Source organism: Penaeus monodon, chromosome 20, assembly GCF_015228065.2.
Source record: "Penaeus monodon isolate SGIC_2016 chromosome 20, NSTDA_Pmon_1, whole genome shotgun sequence".
Lineage (NCBI taxonomy): Eukaryota > Metazoa > Arthropoda > Malacostraca > Decapoda > Penaeidae > Penaeus > Penaeus monodon.
Genome location: NC_051405.1, coordinates 2,467,716 through 2,468,010, shown reverse-complemented (window position 1 = coordinate 2,468,010; position 295 = coordinate 2,467,716).

Here is a 295-nt window from a genome sequence, read left to right as displayed (position 1 = left end):
CACAATCCCCAACATATTCTCTGCAACATTCAAGACGTTCTTTCATCCTGAAGAGAATGCAGCGTCAGTGTCTGCACATGTCATTGGTTTTATTACAGAGTCGTACATTTTTTTTTCTAAAGGTTGCCATGAATCGACTGGCATGTAGTGAAATGTCTGTTGATACTTATGGATCTGAGTGATTTTGGGAATAAGCAAAATATGATCATTCTAAACAGGTTCATGGTTTTGAATGCTATAGTACAGAAAAAAAACTAATAACTGCAATCCCTGATAAGGATTCGAACCCGCGCAT